The following is a 6985-nucleotide window of genomic DNA, read 5'->3' on the forward strand; positions in this document are numbered from 1 at the left end:
GAATCTAACATTCCAAATTGGTAATCAGCAACAAGAAACCATAAGGGGTCTCAGTTATTCTGGTGCTGTGACCACCTGGCCAAACTTTCAATATTTTTCCACATGTTTAGGGGGGGTGCACCGTTCCTGGAGATACTGCAATACCAGGTCGATGCGTGGAGTGGACGGAGCAAGCCCCTATTCCATCTCCCTGTTCCAAAAATCAATTTAATATATGGTCCCCGGGTAGGGGACGTATCAGATATTAAACTGATAAGAACAGATTTTTTTTTTTTTTTTTTTTTAACAGATTTTTTTTTTTTATTTTTACTTACAACACCATCTTACATTTCCATTTGCTCAACATTCCATTGAATACTTTTCATATTTCACAAAAACATCTCTTACATCATTCATAATAATCCTTCCACCTGTCCTTAATCGTGTCTATTCCCCATCTTTGTAATTCATGCCGATATATCCCCTCAAATTCCCTCTCTATATCCTTTATTGTTCCCATCTCTTTCCATTCATACCCCCCCCTTATATACCCCTGTCTTGCCCTCCATATCTTAAGTTTTGTAATTGATAACAACATACAACGTATTTTATTTTCCTCCTTCTTTTTATCCTTAGGCCTAAGATAAGTTATTTCCTCATATGTCAAAGCCTCTAGTCCCTTATACCTCCTCTTCATTCCAGCCCATACCTTTTTTGCATATTTGCACCCCCATAGGACGTGTTCAATCGTTTCTTCCTCTGTGCAATTATCCCTCGGACATTCTTTTAACTTCCCCAAATTATGTGCATACATCGTAGTCCTTACAGGTAATTTCCTATGTAGGTGCATCCAATTAAAATCTTTCAAAACATTCTTATAACTCTTATCCTGTGCGTATTCCCAAACTTCCGAACTCACTGATAAGAACAGATTTTTTTTTTTTTCCTTTTTTATTTTTACTTACAACACCATCTTACATTTCCATTTGCTCAACATTCCATTGAATACTTTTCATATTTCACAAAAACATCTTTTACATCATTCATAATAATCCTTCCACCTGTCCTTAATCGTGTCTATTCCCCATCTTTGTAATTCATGCCGATATATCCCCTCAAATTCCCTCTCTGATAACTGATAAGAACAGATACTACACTTGATCTTAGCCAAAAGGCCGAGAAGCGATACCGGGAATATGTCGGAGCAGACGGAGTCACTCCCCGCACCGTCTACCTCACTCACGGTTCGGAAACGTGGTACTCTTCCGTCCAATAGGAAGCAGAAAAGCAAAAAACAAGTAGTACACTTAATTTAACAATATTAATGTTATAAAACTCACGCCCATTACGTTAAATACAAGTGCTATTTTCACTAACGAAACAGAGATTTAATTTAGCAGAAAGAGTTAATGTTTTTACGTTTCTAGTTAAGAAAAAACGAACTTCACTAGCGGTCTCTGGTGGCGCGGAGGGCTAACTGCACTCTTTAAGTTACACTCTAGGGTATTTACAACAGTCAACTCCATGAACAAATTGTAAATATTAACGAAAATCCTTTTTGTTCTGGCTCGAGAATGTAATATGTTTCACAATAATGAGCATTGTTTTCAAAATGTGTTCCATTATTTCACAATATCATTCTCACATTACATATCTGTGTCTTATTTATTCACATAGTTATTTATTTCATCTTGACCTATTTATTTATTTAATTTTGAACACTTTGGAGTTCCATAGAAACTGACTTACTAAAAGTCTCCGTCAACCTGCTAATTGATGCTCAGGTGGCGTCGAACTAGATCTGAGCATGCGCAGTGGTGGTGAGTTTGACCCACTAACTTGAACCCTCTATTAAGTACCAACAGTTTTATTGTTACTTCGTGAAATAGTTTGCCATCATATAAATGTTGTTTTTTTTTATCGGAAGCTTAATGTAGCCTTTTCACAAATAATTATGTTGGAGTTTTTATACAAATATAGCATTTATTCTGTATTTAGTTATTTTTATTTAACTTTTATTTTCATTTTTAAGACTTTCACTAAGGACTCACTACTGATGGACTGTGCCACTTAACAAAATTTAATAAAAACAAATCTCCTTTTTTGTATTTTATTTATTGATTTATTTTTACAAATATCCTCCCCCTGCTTGAATTAGCCTATGATCTTTGGTTTAGGTTTGAAACACCAGGATGAACAAGGTAGAGGCAACTGCTACAGACCCTGGATAGCTTAGATGGTAGAGTATCAAACCGTTAACCCAAGGGTACAGTGTTGAAGTCCCTATTCAAGTGAAATGAAAGTCTCTTAAGTGCTTGTATTAAAGTTTAAAGTGGTGGATTTTGGGCTTAACGTTTCTGTAGCGAGCCTGGAGAGGTGAAGTTATGCTCAAGAGAGAAGTCAGTAGAAACAAAGACAGAATACATGTGTGTGAAGGAGAGGGCAACAGGTAGAAAAGTAAAGATGCAAGGAGTAGAGAGGGTGAAGGTTTATGATTTTAAATACCTGTGGTCAGCCATCCAAAACAACACGCAGTGAAGAAGAGTACAGGTGGGGTTGAGTGGGAGGAGATGATTGTCGGTGGTGATTTGTGATAGAAGGATAACAACAAGAGCGAAAGAGGAGCTTTACAAGCTGGTAATGACGCCTGCTGTCATGTATGTTTGGAGACGGTAGCACTGACAGAAAGGCAGGTGGCAGAGTTGAAGATGCTAAGATTTTCGTTGGGAGTGAGCAGGATGGAAAAGGTTAGAAATGAGTACATCAGAAAGACAGCTCAGTTTGAGCTAGTGTCAGCGTATGGATGGGCATCGGGGGTCCGGCCCACCAAGTAAAGTCACTTTGCCCTCTCAGCTGATACAGTTCCACAATAACTTATACTAATCCAAACCAGATTCAGGAGACAAATTTGGGAGCTACTTTAAGATTAGGCTTCAAATTTTCCTTTTTGATAGAGCATATAGGGTTGGATCAGTTGACCCTGCATCTTCCCTTAATTTTGCTGCTTAGATTTGGTGCTATATTAAATACAACTGAATTGAAATAAAATTCAACTGCTGCATGGCTGCAGTGTGAGTTCAGTGTAACTATTTAGTTCACAGCAGTTTAGTGCTTCAGCAGCAATCCTGCTAACCAGCGTGACAGAGGACACTGAGCAGATAAGACTGCACACACCAGACACTGAAGTACCTTTCATGTGTCTTTGAAACTTAAAAAGAGGTCATTCATGTGTGCTTGTGCAGCTAGTTTGAAAGCATGACATGCCCATCAAGTTCAAATAGTCTGTAGGCGGTGTTGAGTTGAGCAGTTTGGAGAAAAAGTGGGAGAGGGTTGAGATGTGCAGAGGAGGGTGATTCTTAGTTGAGGTAAAAAGAAAGAAAAAGTTAAACTAACCAAGTAGTCAAAAACTAAGAAACACTCAGATTAAGCTGAGAACCATTAGATAGATAGACCCTTTTAAAACCAAAAATTAACACTTAAAGAAGCTATGGTTGCTATATTTTAGTGCCAATTGTGATAGCTGTCTCACTGAACTGTGATGACTGACAATGATGCCATTATTTATCCTTGTTCTAGTGTAATATGTGTTAATTACCGCGTGGTTGTGTTCACTGATAGAATTTGTGGTATGTTTTTTTTTGTTCCAGGGACAAACATATTGATCCCTCCAGTTTTTCCACTTCTTTGTGCATTCCCACATGTCCATTCCTTTAGTTTCAGCGATCTTCCTCCAATAATTTGCTGATATTTCTAAGTCCTTGTATTATTATTATTATTATTATTATTCCTTGTATTTAGATGAAGATTGTTATTTTGTTATTGATAAATTCAAAAACTGGGGCAAAAAGGAAATAACCTGGAAATGCACAGGAGGACTAGAACAGAAGCAGAGCAGGTCAATCAGGAGTTGTGGGCAGCACCGACGTGACAAGTACTTACGTTATAGGGAGCTGTGTGTCTCCACAACTGTTCTCAAACTAACGAAGGCGCTTGGACAGGAGACGAAACCTGATGTCCTCCTTCACTTTCAACATTTCTTTCAACTTTTTACTAAGCGTGTCAGTGAAAAGCTATGAAACGGAAGTTCAGCCCTCAAATCAATCCCAGTTGTTTATCCGCTTTTATTGTGATAATGAGGGAACGGGCCTCACATGGCCAAGAAAGTGCATATGGTACTTTTGAGTCTTTTAAAATATATTAAAATAATAAATCCTCAGCTAATGCAACCCCCTTGAATTAAAGCTTTAAGTTTAAAGAAATTCAATCATGTCTTCAGCGTTTGAGTTAAAATCCACTGTGACACTGTACAGAGATACAAAAACTGTATTACTGCCCCCCCCCCCCCCCCCCCCCCAAAAAAAAAAAAACAACCAAACAAACCTTTGCCTTTATAGCTAAGAATTAAATTAATTACATTTGTTTTTACCTGGTGACCGGTCTGTCGAAACAGAGACACAGGCATCCATTCATTAAGCTAATTTAGCGTCACCAGTTAACCTAACATGCATAAAGGATACTCATGTGGGTACACATGGGAAAGCCCCCAGCCCACCGATTCAAATCCAGGACCCTCTTACTGTGAGGTGACCACCACTACTTATTAATCTGCAAAACATTTCACTGTATTTATGAGTCGAGACATGAAAAATGTCCTTTACGTTTCAGATTACAGCAAGTGTTTGATAGCTGGATGACTCTACGAATCACTGACTTTGATTGTTATATTGGTTCAGTTATAAAAAAAGACTCAGACACGTTGAACCTTGAAAATAAATAAACTATATTTAAATAAGGTCAACTTCACTTGATTAAAGACCTTCGTTTTCTTTCAGGAACACGTTACACCTCATGCCATGATTCAAAACCGAGTTTTTTTCTACGATTTTTTTTGTTGCATTTCATAAAAAAACTTAAATATCATCTTTAGTTAATTTATTACAGTATCGAATAAATGTTTATGTCTATCACATGACATCGTAATAATTTCAGTCATTATTTCCCTACAAAGATTCAGGCAGAGAGAAATTTTCATCATCACAGGAAACGACTTCACAGAGAGACACACTGAAGAGAGCAAGACCCGGGAGGGGAGGAGAGGAGGCTGAACACGAACACAGACACTGAAATATCATACAGCAACAAACAAAAAGATGACCTGGGATGTAGCCTGGACCCAGCACAGCAGGATCTCTTTTCACAGCTTCTACAGAAACAGGTGAGGAGGAGACTCTGACTCCAGGAATGGTGCTTGTTTGTGTTTCTGTTCAGTCTGTCTGAACCGAGCAGTGGTTGTGCGTGTCACACTTGCTCACTTTATTTCACAAGGGGAATCGATCTGACAGAATGACCGACAGGCATCCATCACAGTAGACCATGCTGCTATAACGCACGTACACCGGGCTTCTTCGTCATGCATGTGCAGGGGAACACAGGAGGGGATGTAAACATGGATGCACACTGGGGAGGGGCAGGTAAGGAGGGGAGGCTGATAAGAGCCGGGGGTGGGGGCATTACATCTAGCTACAGAACAGCGAAGACCAAAGGCCGACAGTTAGTACAGAAGTTTGTGGAAACATGGAACATTGTCCGGACATTGTAGACAGTTCTGTTTTTGGCTCCTGGGCCACACCGAGGTCACAAATGCACACATTGTGGAGGTGATTCGCTCTGTTCCTGCTGGTGCTGGTCATTACACAAGAGTTCAGCAGACCTCTGCATGTGTGCGTGTGTGTGTTTCATATCTAATGTTGGTCCCACCTGGTGGTTTGAGTGAGTACTGTTCAGGGGATTGTTTGAACCTCACACACAACAAACCTGCCTCACAGCCACAGCTAATATCTACAAAACTTTAGCTCACAACAGCCTGAGACTGACAATTATACTGGCAATGTTCCACACTGTTTCTTTATGTAAACATGCTACTTACACTCAAAGTTCCTCCGTCACAAGGACAACATGAAGAAGTGTACACTGGCGGAGGGTTACAACAAACACTGCGGCAAGAAAAAAAGACACGGACCGAGCTCGAACAAAGTAAGCTGCAGCTGAACCTTTTCTCGTATTGCACATTGAAACTTAATTCCATGAATAAACTCCAAACTGTTCTCCTCAAGGACCTGCAGCACATCTTATGCTTAGAGAAATAATCTTCTATAAATAAATAAATAAATATATATAATTATCTACTATACATGAAAAACAAAGACACAAATGAGTTAGCGGACCGTGTATTTCAGTAAATTAGATGCTTTAAAGTTTGGTTATGATGCACTACTACACCATTAAAGGGGAGATTCCTCTCTGTGGAAAATATATCAAAGTCTAATCCACTAAATTCAGACACCATGTAGTCTACATACCAGCTTTATACACTGAAACTATCCTAAATGTCGTTTAGAAATACAAAAAAATCTACCTTGGCTACATCTGCAAGGAAAAAGATACAAAACTGGATTTTAGAAAGTTTACAAAGTTAGTCAGGGTTAACCAATCGAATCCTTTTCAAATTGTCATGTTTAACAACAATAATGAAGAGTTCCACTTGTATAGCACTTATCATCTGTGGGTGAGAGGTTTAAAATGCAATGTCCTCAAAGAAATATATTTAATAGGACTGAAATTAGGCAGTTACAATACTAATAATAATAATAATAATTGAAGCTTTTAGTCATTATTATTATTATAAGACAATCTTACTGCTGTTTGTTGTGACATTTTTCACATGCTGGCTTTCCTGCTTCATGCATCTCAGTGCTGAACATAGTAGCTCTGAAATGCCAGCGTGGAAATGTCGAAACAAATCAGAGCGTGTTCGCACACCGTCCAGTGTTTTATGGTGTATTTAGCAGCCAATTTCTTCAGTAGCTTGTGAACATTTGTTCCAAGTCTGCCATGCAATACTGAGCAACACATGCATGCCTTGCAGAGCCGTGTTTCCTAATGCATTTCCCATAGAAACCAGTCTCTGCTGTGGCACTATGCCACTCCCGTGTAGACATCCTCATTT

At 38.8% G+C, this 6985-nt stretch overlaps 1 non-coding gene and 1 pseudogene across 1 annotated transcript; both read right to left on the reverse strand.

The window, feature by feature from the left end:
• Window positions 1-110: 110 nt before the first annotated feature.
• On the reverse strand, window positions 111-293 carry LOC147331122 (U2 spliceosomal RNA). Its single transcript, XR_015129310.1, has one exon. It is a non-coding gene; the product is annotated as a U2 spliceosomal RNA (small nuclear RNA).
• Window positions 294-1049: 756 nt separating this feature from the next.
• On the reverse strand, window positions 1050-1166 carry LOC147331123 (U2 spliceosomal RNA; annotated as a pseudogene).
• Window positions 1167-6985: the final 5819 nt, after the last annotated feature.

The sequence above is a fragment of the Aulonocara sp. 'chitande type north' Nkhata Bay genome, linkage group LG5 (assembly GCF_057382095.1).
Source record: "Aulonocara sp. 'chitande type north' Nkhata Bay isolate Kocher_YH1m ecotype deep benthic linkage group LG5, A_spYH_male_GT1.1, whole genome shotgun sequence".
Taxonomy (NCBI): domain Eukaryota; kingdom Metazoa; phylum Chordata; class Actinopteri; order Cichliformes; family Cichlidae; genus Aulonocara; species Aulonocara sp. 'chitande type north' Nkhata Bay.